This window comes from Papaver somniferum, chromosome 11 (genome assembly GCF_003573695.1).
Source record: "Papaver somniferum cultivar HN1 chromosome 11, ASM357369v1, whole genome shotgun sequence".
Classification (NCBI taxonomy): Eukaryota; Viridiplantae; Streptophyta; class Magnoliopsida; order Ranunculales; family Papaveraceae; genus Papaver; species Papaver somniferum.
The window spans coordinates 126,084,333-126,096,221 of NC_039368.1; the positions used below are offsets into that span (position 1 = coordinate 126,084,333).

Below are 11,889 nucleotides of genomic sequence, written 5' to 3' on the forward strand. Positions count from 1 at the left end.
TTAACAAAATTCTGGTGTCTGTGTTATTTATATTCCACATTATATTTTGTTATATAATTCAAATATCACAGGTTGTGCGTTCGAATCAATCAATTGGAAATCCGACCTTTGGTTACTGATTGAAATTGATTGATCCTTGAACATTGGTCTTTGGTACCGTTCAAGTGATTTCTCTTGTATTCAATTAGACTCACAGATTTCTATTTGCTTGAGAGAGATATAACTCTTTGATATACTTTATTAAGATTGAGTCTAGTTGATTCTCTTGAAAGTATATTGGAGTTTGTCCATACAGATTGCTAATCGAAATATTGGGTGAGGTTGTTGTACCCCTGCTTTTTCACTGAAGATGGAGTTGCTGGAGGAAATGAAGGTGCACTTGTTGTTACTAGAGGAACTGAAGTTGGCACTTCTAGTGGTGCTGCTATTGATAAAGGTAAATCCGTAGTTGAGGAGGAAAAGAATGAGGGAAAGAAGAAGTATCCACCAAAGACAAAGGCAAGAGAAGTAATTGATGCTATGGTGCTTTTACCTCCCAAGAGGAATTGGAGACCTTTGCGTGAGGCAAGAGATCGTTCCGTCTTGATTGGCTACACGTCTTCACGGGCTGCTAGAGTTTGTGGCACTAAGGTAATAAATCAAATTACAAATATGTTATATTTTTTTTATGGATTATTAATTATAACAACCAATTTTTATTTTGTAGTTCCCGGATAAAGCAGTCCCTAAACTAAAGCACCAACAAGGAAAGTTTTGGCCGTTGGACAACGGGCATCCAAATGTAGTAGATTTGGTAAAAGCTTCGGGGTTATGGTCTAGAATCGAGGATTTGCAGAAGACATATGATGTTGTGATAGTTTGTGGTTTTAGAAAAAGATTCTGGCCCGAAACTATGACTTTTCATCCCTCGTTCAGCGAGATGACTATGGATCCGGATGATGCAAAGCAAATCATTGGTATTGCTTTGGAAGAAAAGGCTGTGTTTGAGGGTTTCAACAATTCTATGCCTTTTGATGAGCTTTGTGTCTTGGCGAAGGACTGTTTTGGGTGGGGCAAAGATGAAGCGGAAGAAGAGTTTGAGATAGGGTATTGAGCCGCGCCTAGAGCTAAAAGAAAATTTAGTGCACCGGGCGAACTTAGTGAAAAAATTAATATGGCAAGGAAAATTAATTTGGTTCGTCTGAAGAATAAGTTTGGGGATTCTGACCGCAAGACTAAGAGTGGATTGGTGGTGATGAACGCAGAAAGATCTAGACATATGGCTATAGCTTACTTGTTGCACGCTCTTGGGACCGTCTTTTTTCCTGATTTCTCAGGAAATAAGGTAAATGCTTGTTATTTGCAGTGGTTGAAGACTCTCAGTCTCGATCCGGAAATAAACGAGGTACCTAGGTACTCGTGGGACACCGCCCTCCTTGCTACTGTGTTGGTCAGTCTTTGCAAAGCTTCTAGATGGAACGAAACACAAATTACGTGCTCTTATCCAGGTATCTTTTTGTTTTAATATAACGAATGTTTATTTATTTTACTTTTATATCACTACAAGAAGCCGAGATATTGCCACACCATATAAATACATGCGGCTGTAAGTAGTTTCTCGTCTCAGTACCTAGTTGGTGAGGCTTAAAGGGTCGTCTTTTGCCACAGCAGGGAAGTGGTGACGCATAATGTGATTTTCTTGCGACACCTAGTCAGCTGGTGGGGCAAATAGGTCGAGTTTTCTCCACACCAATGCGGCAACAAATATTTATTAGTATTTTTTATTATAACTGAAAAAACCCTTATAGCCATATATGTGCTGCTAAAGTATAATAATTATTAATAAATAAAAAGGCAACAACATAAAAAAATAAAAAATAAATGAAGAGTAGAACTGATGTCGTTAAATTTTGGTGATCAATAGTGAGAGATGAAAGTGATATTTAGAAGTCAGGGAAGAAATAAGAGTTGGGTAAATCCAATTCGAACTTTATGCACAATTGATCTATAAAAGAAGAACCCTCGACTGCCAATATCCGGTAACCCTTACAACTTCTCGCAATTCTACTTTCAACGAGCTTTTGCTCGCTGAAGAACCACCATATCATTCACCAGTTTTTGACCATTTGCATATATTATCAGCATCATCTTTTGCATCTCCACCAGCTAGCATAACATAACATCACTTCACCTTTACCAACCATCCACCTCACGTATATACATTGAAAAGACGAGGGTACCCAAATATACCTCAATCTAAAACTTTTCCACCTATAAGTCCTTTCTCCGAAACTGATTGTCTATGGACCGAGTCGAGACAATACAACAATTCGGTATATACTTTGTGAGATCGTCTATGGAGACGAGATCGAGACAATACGACAACAAGATAACTTGTGTGATTGACTATGTATACAAGATCGAGACAATACAACAACGAAGTATGATTACTTGATAATAGGTTCAGACTTAACCAAACATTATATGATTGCTATCAAGTAATTAACCAAACATTAACGTTTGTGTATTTTACTTCTAATTATAATTGCGGAAATAGAAAAGTAAAAGACACAACAAGATTTTGTTAACGAGGAAACCAATGCCTTTTCTTTCTTTGCAAATACCAGACCAATTTTCTATGTCCGCAAGAGATTCCATCCTGTGGCAGTGCAACCGTATCAAGCATGCACAAGATTATTTATTGACTGTACCCATCAGTGGGCTTAATCAGTGCCTTAGACCTAGACATTTTAGAGTTGTACTTTGCTATCGTCTTGGTATCCCATTGTTTGTTGAGAATGGCTTGTGCCCAAGTTGTAATAAAACCATGGACATCTTTGGTGATCATGCACTTCATTGTGCTAAGGATATAGGCCCCAAGTTTCGACATGATATTGTTCGTGATGTAGTCGTCGACATTTGCTTCAAAGCTAGTGTGCCTGCTCGTAAGGAAGTTTATGTGGGATTTCTAACGAATGATGACAAAGAGCTGAAACCTGCTGATATTCGTGTGCTTAACTGGGAAGACGAAAAGGATGTTTGTATGGATGTCACAGGTGTTTCGCCCTTCACAGGTGATGGAATTCACTCTTTCGTCCCAGGGAAAGCTATATCTAATGCGGTTTCACGTAAACACTCTAAGTACTTGGACAAGTGTATTTCACATGGCCATGGATTGAGCATTTTGGCTTTCTCTACTCTAGGAGAGTTGGGTGAGGATACTTTGTGTTTTTCAAGCGTCTGAAGAATTGTTTAGTTAGTAACGACGCTAGTAGTGGTTTTGGTAGCTTTATTTTTCATAAATTAGGCATTGTTATTCAAAAAGGTGTTGGAGTCAAGCTTATTGATAGGTTACTAACCAAAAATTTTGTATAATAATATTAATTTACTAATTGTACTATTATTTATTTTTTTAATTTATTATTATTCTTTTAGCCGCATAAGTGCTGCTATAGGTTGGACTCGACGAGAAAACTTATGTTATATCGCCTCTTTCTTCATTCTTCATTTTCTTTTTCAGCTTCTTCTCCAAAATACCATGAAGAAATCAATCCTTTCTTCTTCTCACTGAAACCCTTGAGTTTTTCTGTTTCAGAAATCCAGGGGAAATCCAGGCTTCCTTCTTCTCCTTCCGTCAATTAGAACAAAAACCCTAAAATTCTTTGTTTCAATCCGTGGAGCGAAAATCCTTTTTCTCTTTAGATCGAAGCTTTTTGAAGGTAAGCGTGATGTTATTTTGTTCTCCTTATCTTTCAATTAGTTTGTAGTAGCTAATCTTTAAATCCGCTGATTATTATTTTTTTTTTTGATTTTATTCAATTTTTGCTACTTCTTGGTGCGGATTTATTTTAAAAATGTGAAGTATAATAGAGTTTATATGCTTATTCTGGGATTTCATGATTTTGATAAATTATTGGAAGTATTGTTGATTTTTTCGGCAACGATGTGGATCCGTGTTCCAAGTTTAGTGTAATTGTTGATTAACATGTAATAGAACAAGTGAGGGTTTACTTGAGTTGTCAGATTAATTGGTTTGATTTGATTGTCTGTGTATGTATTTTGGGTCATCTTGATTGTGGTCAATTTGAATCTGATCATGGTGGTGCATGATGATGATGTGTGTTAGTATCATTTTGATTGTGTTTAATTTGAATCTGATCATGGTGGTGCACATTGTCAGTATTTCGTGGGGTTATTCTGATCATGGATAAGAGTTGGATATGAATACACTTACTGCATTTGGATGATGTTTTTCCACTGTATTCATGACCAGTAGAGTTGGGGTGGAGTGCCACATTTAACTTCGAGAAGAAAAAATAATTGTACTAAAGCCAACACTACACCTTTTGTCCTTGAAATTTATGACCACCCAAAGATTATATAGCTGTAGTTTTTCTCTTTTTGGTTTGTTTGGCTCACGTCTTTTCTATGACTTCATAGCAGTTGCGCACTTGCTGTGAGCTTTTGATAATTTTCGACGATATCATTTTTCACTTCAGTCGCCCAATATTTCAATAAGTTCTTTGATTTTTTTTTTCTTTTTCATTTTGAATTACCAAGACGTGAGTTACTGGCTTATCTATCATTCATTCCTCCATGGTGATGTAGTTGCAGCATAATTTATTTAAGTCGATAAATACCCCAAACATTTGGTTTCATCTTCACCTATCCATCTAAAGTTTCAAAACTTATTGACCTTTCCCTTCCAATGGAACTTATTAACAAAATACAAAATCAATTAACCAACATTTTAGTGTAACCTTATTCTAAATCTCTAGCTAATTCTGCCATCGTCGTCTTTAATGGGCGCAATTGTGAGTAGACTCCAAAATGGGGATCCATCCTTCTTGTAACGTTCTGTAGCTTCTGCTTCTGATTCACAATTGTCATTTACCTTTCCGGCTGCTTTTCGTCCCATGTTTTCTCTTGCTCTTATGACTGGCTAATCCTGTGGTCGATTGAACGCACTAAAACTGTGTGTTATTTTGATCGATAGATTCTTGGGTTCATGGCATTGCAGGTGCACGTTGTTTCTGTCAGTCCATGGCTTATATAAGTGAAAAGAGACAGGGGATATGCTAGTTAGTTAGGGGTGGTATATATAATTCTCATACGTGAGCTCAAAGGTTCGAATCCGACTCCATAACAAAATTTTGGACACATGCTCTTACCTGAATCTACACCCTGGCCTAGTTTTCATAGTTCCATAGCATGTGCAGAAAATTTCTCTTGTACCATATTTTTCTTTTCAATTATTTAGACAGTGCCTACAAGATGGTCATTCACTATTTTTCTAGCAGTGCCTACTAGTACAATCTAATAGTTTTTGAGTGGTGTTTGATTCTCAGTAGAATGCTTTTTTATTTACTCAGCATGCCTTGGTATTCAGTTATAACCATTTGATTTTAAAATAGTAGTCTCAGCCCTGTGCAGTGCCATTTTATTTGCAATAACTAGATAGTGATCAGCCCATGGAAGCTTTGGCAGGCGGTAACATATCATTTTTTATTTTCTCTTTCAGGTGCAGATCAAGAGTAAAAGAAAATTGTTCCTCTTCTTCCTCATTAGCATCTCTTTTTCCTAGCCCTAATTGCTTCCAGGTAAACTTAGAAATTCCCTCCGATATTTTTTTCATTTATGTTTATCGTTCTCCTCTCACTCTAGAACACTGATTCATCTTGATTTAGTTGTTTGATGTAAGGTTCTGATTTCTAGTTAGATAAAATGCCTGGCTAATCACTTCTCTTTCCTTCACTGTTTTATGTTAATTTAATAACTTTGCTAGTTTTATTGAGTAATACGAAAGGCTTCTAGTTATGTTCATTAAGATGTTATCATGAAACATCTGAAATTCAGAAAAACTTAGCTTCTAGGGTCTTCTCAAACCTAGTCTTATTTTCTGATATTTAGTGTTCTGTTTACTATAAGTTTCATTGTCATGTTCTCATAATCTAGCACAAATGGATAAGAGTTGGACACAAAAATGTAGGGGCCATCGTGACTGCATTCGTGGTTGCGATGAGTTTTTGACATTTGCTTGGGCTCATCGTACTCGTGTATCTCCTGCAACAATGGTATCCCAAGGTCTAGAAAATTGGTGAGAGAGCACATATTGCAGAAGGGAATAAAACGAACTTACACATGTTGGAAGAAACATGGTGAGGCAGAAGTAAATGTTATTCATGGTGAAGCGTAGCTGAAATGGTATATTTATTACCTGAAAAACATATTCATATATGAACCATGTCTTATTGAGTTTACGTATACTCAAATAGAATTAATTGGTGTTCTTGTTTGCCATGGAACTGTGATAGACCAAGAAAAACAGTGGGGTTCCGCCAACTGAAGGTGACGTCTTCATCGAATACCATACACGTAAGAAGTCCAGAAAGGCTATGGACCCAGTTTCCGAGGGCTTTATAGTAAGTCGTGATGCAATATTTACTTAAAACTGCTTTGCACATATTTTGATTGGTAATATCTACCATTACTTATTTTGATTGGTAATATCTACCATTGCAGGTACAGATGAGAGAATGAGCTGCCTTAAATGAGAATGGCTTCGATGAGAACGGTGTGAAACAATCTATCCCTGATGATATCTATAAGGAAGTAGTACCCGCAGCTACAAGACATCGTAAACGTGCAAGAGCTGTAGAAAATGAGTGCGCTAGTTCTGGCTGTTCTTCTAGAATAGGAGAGTTGGAGCAACAAGTGGTTGACTTGAAGGACATAATATCTGAAAAAGACAAAGAGACAGAGAGAATTATTGGAGAAATGACCTTGGAAAATGATAGAAGATTTAAGGCGTTTGAGAAGAGAATGATGGATAATGTGGTCTCTCTCATGTTCAGACCAGAACAGTTTTTCAGACCTCAAGAGCAAGTATTCATGCCTCAACATCCACTCTTGCATTAGTTAGAGCTTGTCCTCTATCATCTTTGAAGTAGTTTATATGCAGCCAGCTCAGGTATTGCTTACTTTCCTCAATGTTCGTTTTGATGTTACCATAGACCTCCTTGTTCCAAACTCTTATATGCAGCTTTATGTCTTTTAACTTTCTAGCAATGATGAAAGCACTAGAGCCATTGATAGTCTTACTCCAGCATTCTACTATAGTTTTCCTGCAATCCTCATGATCCAACCAAGGACCAAAGAACTTGAAGGTAATTTTGCCATTTTCCCAGTTTGGATTGGAATTTAACAATATAGGATGGTGGTTAGAGCCAATAGCAAGCATATTAGTGATAGTGGTATTTGGGTAGATGTTTAGCCGCTCATCAGTTGCTAAACCTCTATCCTATCTTTGCTCAGTTAAGGCATGACCTTTTCTCTTATTGGACCAAGTGAAGGGGCAGCCAGTAAAGCTAATATCAATCAAATCAAGCTCAAGAATCTTCTCTTTGTAGATATTTGCTTCATTTATGTCCATATGATGAGTACTGAACTTTTTCAGAATCATGCAATATAAAGTTGAAATCTCCTAAAATCAACCAAGGAAGATTGTAAGAAGCAGCAGTATTAGAGTGCATGTTCCAGGATAAAAGCTTAGATGGAGTGTCATAAAGATTCCCATAATACCCTGTGAATAGCCAAGGGGGGGTGTTGCCATTTCTGATAATAGCATTGATATGATTTATGGAATAATTCTTGATTTCCGAGTTTATGCAGTTTTTCCATATCAAGGCTAATCCACCAGCAGTGCCACTAGCCCCTCCAGGGTTCACATACCAAAAATTGGCGACACCTAGATCATGCATGGATTTTTCAAATTTTCCAGAATTTTGTTTGGTTTCAGAAAGAAAGACAATATCAGGATTTAATTTGTTAAGCATGTCATTAAGGTACTTCTTAGCATCTCTAGTTCCTAATCCTTTGTAGTTCCAAGCTAAAGAAGTGAAGAATTGCCAGAAATAAGAGACATTAGGGTACTTAGAGATGAGTCTGAATAAAGGATAGAAGTGGTTACCATGGTGCCTGATGATGAGCTTTGCACACTTCCACTAGCCATGTTGGGATGAGGTTCTCCACCCTGCTCCTGAGAATGTTCAGAAAAATCCTTGAATTTCTTTTGGTTTGTCAGGTTCATATTGTTGGTTAAGAGGTATTCTTCATTATAGAGGGATTGCTTCCTCTTGTACTCTGATTGAGGGTTAGAGGGATTGGGCTGAGAGTTTGTGTCAAGGTTTTCAAACAGATGGTCTTTTTTCTTTGCTTTCCAAGCCTCCTTTTTCTTCTTGGTAGCCTCAGCTTCCATATTTTCTTTGATCTGAGCTAAAGTTGACATGGTATTGAAGGGAAATGACTTCTGAGAGTTGTTATGAGTGACTGGAAAGATTTGTTCAGCAGCAGCAATCCCAGCTACAATGGTTTCTTCATCATCAATTCTGGTTTCAGAGGACTTGTTTGATTGAGTTCTTGCAGCAGCTTTCCATTTTGGCAGTTTTTTTCTTGTAAGAGCCAATTATCTTTTTGGATAGCTCCAGTCTTCTGTTTGTAATTTAACAAGCTAACACACCAGGGTGAGGGGAGTTTGGGCAATCGGTTTGAGAATTCTGAGCTCCAAAGATGATAGGATTGTCTGAGGTTAATGCAATGTTTGCAATTGTCTTCTCAAGTTCCTTTCTTTTTGCAGCTTTGAGCTTGCTTCAAACTCAGCAGCTGCATTTGCATGAGAGTAATGTCTATGAATAACATCTTTGCCAGCTTGCACAATTTTCTGTTAAGGGGTTATTGGAGATGGAGCTGGTTGTGGAGTTTGTAGGTGATAATAATTAGGATTGTTTTGATTTGGGAGTGTAGGACAAGGGGGCTTGGGTGGTCAAGGATTCTGCAAACGTTACAGAATTTGATACCATTGAGAGCATAGGCACACTCTAACCAGTGAGAAAGAGTTGGTGTTTCAAAAGCTTCTATTCCAAACTTGAGAGATCTGGTTACATTGATTTAACTTTTACTTCCATATTCTTTTCAAACTTATCCCTCCCATAAGGCTTCTTTGAAGTTTGGTAGACACTAAGAGGCTTGACAAGGTTCTTAATGTCAGGAATGATGTGGGTGGTAATTCTTTTGACTAGAAGCCAGATCATAACCTTTGAAAAGAGCTCTTCATCAATTAGTTCAGGACCTTTTTCAGGTACTCCTACCAGAACCATGAGCTTATCAAACACTCCTATTGTTCCTCAATTCCTTAGATTTACATAATCTTCTTCATGAGTAGTTCTGAGAATGTAGAAATTTCTTCTTCTGTTCCAAACTTCAACTTCAATTCTGCTGATCATTTCCCAGTAGGAATTGATGAAATTGCTCACTTTTGAAGTTTGGAAACATAAATTGCTGCACAGTTTTACGATGAAACAACCTTTCAATCTTGAGGTTGTTTTGTTCTGATATTTTCAGAGTTTATGAACACTTTTGGGAACAGGTCTTCAGGCATGGTAAGTGCAGTGTTCATTTGTTTGACAAGGTTTTCAATGGAGTGTGGGTTTGAGTTTGAGGATGAAGCCATAAGTTTGTAGAATTGAAGCAGAGTGCTAATGGCTATATTAAGATAAAAGTCCTTTTTAGTTGGATAAGTAGCAGTGTGTGAGACAATTTTGATGTTGATATGGCTCATTTTAATTTGAATAGTTATCACTGGTTCCTTTGGTTCAGTATGATGTGTTGAATCGATTCTTGTCATGTAGCAGTTTGTTCTGGCGCTACATGTGAGCATATTGGATTCATTTGTCGAGATACTGTTCAAATGGTTGTCTTCGATGGCTAATGGCAGAGCGGATAGAGACATGTCTTCAAAAAGACAAGGACAAACTCTAAAGATAATAGTACTACATAGAGGTTTTTGGTAGGAAAACATTACCTTGTCCCAACAGATGTTGATCGCTGAGATATCAATAGAAGGCCAAGAGAGGATTACTTTACCTTTACATCTTGTGTTATTAGCTTGCTGATAAGTTCTTTTATTGGGCTTAGCTAGCACAACTAAAGAGGTTATGGCCCAACGAAATTTATGAGAGGCAACTGTAACTTGGTTTTTCTTTATCCGAATATGGATGCGGGTTTGTGGATCGGATTTTCTTTCTTTGCAGATCCCTCTCCAGCCTGTAGGAGTGCATATTTGCCAACTGCTGAGGAGTACCAGTAATGTGGCTATTAGTTCAAGTCAACCTGTCACAACCAGCAACATAAAAGTGGTTAGGTTAAGTAAGCGTGCAAAAAACAGTTTGCTGCAATATAAGTTAGTATAGCCTATTTTGAAACGTCAGAGATAGAGAGGGTGTATTTGAGAGGGAAGTAAAGACGATTTTGGGAACCGTCGCCATTTGTGGGCGACACGTTCGAAGTGGCTGGGAGATTGAACTTTATAATAACCTGAACGCTTGCTGGGGGAAACCATTTGTTTTCCTTATTAACATTTCCTTTGAGACTGCCCTTTTTCCTGTGAGATCTATCATGGCTGGAAACCAGAGTGACATTGATCCAAAAGGCAAGCGCAAGTTGATTGAGGCGGAGGAAGAGCCACGAATTCACTGATATCCCTATGAGCATTTGGTGAGTCGGTTGCCATATGGTGTAGCTTTTCCACAAAGGTGTGAGTCTCCTGATTTTCAAGCGAATTTTGATTGGTATTTGAGGGATATGCAGCATAACATTGGAGTGAAGATTGAAGAAGAATTCTTGCAACAAGATGGTCCCCCCTGGAGTTTTGCATGAATTGTTGCTTGATTCCCCTTTTGAAAGATTGGTGCAGTTCTTCAAGCAGAATAAAGCTCCTCCTGTTCAACAAGATGTTGGTAATCCTTTCCTTAAACCTGGGATTCGGATAGAGGATGGTGGGTGTCGCATGCCTGGTGCCACTCATTCTATGGGAGATGATATGTCTGCTCCTACTGTTTCTGATCAATCCTTTCCTTCTTTGAAGCCCAAACGAAATGGTTATGACGACGATGATTGGGTATTATATGCCTATCATCCCAAGTTTGGTCCATTCGAGGTGCATGAGGCAGTTGCCATTGTTGCAGACCGATTCCTGGTGTCTGGTTTGAGCAGATTTGGTTTTCAATCTATTACTCTCCAACCTGAAGCACGGTACATGGTGCGACAATTGGCTGCACGACCATGGCGAAGAGATGAGCCAATGCGATTTCCAGTGTTGGATGCTTTGTGTCCGGCAACTGGTAATATTGGTCGAGAGATATTTGCTCAAGCAGCCTCCAATCCAGCCACCGATCCATCCATTGTTCCAGCCACTGATCCAAACCCAGCCAGTTCCACCAATGCATACTTAAGATGATGTTCCGGTACCGTCTGAGGCAGGACAGAGAAGATCAGGTTACCCCTCCTCCTCGAAGGCAAGATCCAAATTTCACCCGGCGTTTGACTAGAAGCCTGAGCCGAACCGTTATCCAGGAGACTCAGAGCGGAACTCAGCAGTAGAAGTAGCAGGTAAGTGACAGTTTGAATTTCTATCTCTCCATTAGTAATTGGAGGAGGGGATATGAATGTTGAAGTTCGAATTTCTATCTCTCCATTAGTTATTAAAATCTTGATCAGAACAGGTTTAATTTTTTGATTTTTTTTGGTTTTGAAGTTTGAATCTGTAAGTAATTTGGATAATTTGGGAACTTCTAGTAATATGATGGTAGTATGTTTTTAATATGGTAATTGGATTTTTGATTGGGTTGAATCTGTTTGTGGATAAGCGGTAGATGTTAAATTTTCTATGGGTTAACAAGTTACTAACATCTAGAGAAGAGGTGAGGTTGATGATAGTGTGCATAGTGATAGCTCGACAGTAATGTAAGGATAGTTGATATATGGGGTTCTCTTTTCTTCTTATAAGCAAAACAGAGAGATTGCATACCTGAATTTCCTGAAGGATTAGATTTCTGATAGGATAGTGGGTAGTAA

The 11,889-nt window shown here is 38.1% G+C and overlaps 1 long non-coding RNA gene across 4 annotated transcripts; it reads left to right on the forward strand.

Annotated features, from left to right (window-relative positions):
* Nucleotides 1-3,448: 3,448 nt before the first annotated feature.
* Nucleotides 3,449-11,656, forward strand: LOC113321725. 4 transcript variants are annotated; one of them, XR_003346859.1, is made up of 6 exons: nt 3,449-3,698; nt 5,000-5,105; nt 5,501-5,579; nt 5,935-6,183; nt 6,294-6,401; nt 6,502-11,656. It is a non-coding gene; the product is annotated as an uncharacterized LOC113321725 (long non-coding RNA). The 4 variants fall into 4 exon arrangements; XR_003346858.1 differs by lacking the exon at nt 5,000-5,105 and having other exon boundaries at nt 6,502-6,949; nt 7,045-11,656; XR_003346857.1 differs by lacking the exon at nt 5,000-5,105.
* The last annotated feature ends 233 nt before the right edge of the window (nt 11,657-11,889 follow it).